We start from the raw sequence: 656 nt of genomic DNA, 5'->3' as shown, positions 1-656 counted from the left end.
ACTTGCTTCCTATGAAGCTCGTGCACCACATCTAACTTAGCTCTTACTTCGTCCATCTGTTCCTTCCCGATAGAGGCTACAGACTTCTTCCGTTCAGAGTCAGTGTTTTTGGTGATGCTGCTGTTAGCAAGGTTTTCGATAAGTCTCACAGCTTCCGACGGATTCCGAGTAGTGAATTTTCCTTCACTCGCCGTATCAAGAGCCATTTGATACTGTAAGGCGAGACCTCGGAAGAAAGTGCTTAGCAGCTGCACTTCGTTAAATCCGTGGTGTGGACAGTCTCGCTGGAAGAACCTAAATCTAATCCACGCATCTTTGAAGGACTCTCCAGCCTCCTGCGAGAATGTGGAAATTTTGTTCCGAAGTTCTTCAGCGCGCGCCTCATCGAAGAAGTTTCGTAAGAAAGCATTCTTGATGTCGGTCCAGGATGTTAAAGATCCTGTGGGTTGCTGCCTAAGCCAGTGCATCGCTTCTCCATTCAGCGTGTATATGAAGAGCTTGCACAACAGTAATCTTCGGGGACTCCTTCCATTCGAATAGCAGCGATTAGATCCTCGAACCGTTGCAGATGGTCCATATTGATGCTTAGGGGACTGTAATCCTTAATAGGTCAGAAAATAGATGCTTAGGGGACTGTAATCGCTGCTAACCATTCT

At 46.8% G+C, this 656-nt stretch overlaps 1 non-coding gene across 1 annotated transcript; it reads left to right on the top strand.

Annotated features, from left to right (window-relative positions):
* Positions 1-261: 261 nt before the first annotated feature.
* LOC125609679 lies at positions 262-367 on the top strand. Its single transcript, XR_007339831.1, has one exon. It is a non-coding gene; the product is annotated as a small nucleolar RNA R71 (small nucleolar RNA).
* Positions 368-656: the final 289 nt, after the last annotated feature.

Source organism: Brassica napus, chromosome A5 (assembly GCF_020379485.1).
Source record: "Brassica napus cultivar Da-Ae chromosome A5, Da-Ae, whole genome shotgun sequence".
Lineage (NCBI taxonomy): Eukaryota > Viridiplantae > Streptophyta > Magnoliopsida > Brassicales > Brassicaceae > Brassica > Brassica napus.
The sequence above is the reverse complement of the archived record's forward strand: the minus strand, read 5'-3'. Positions and strand labels throughout refer to the sequence as shown.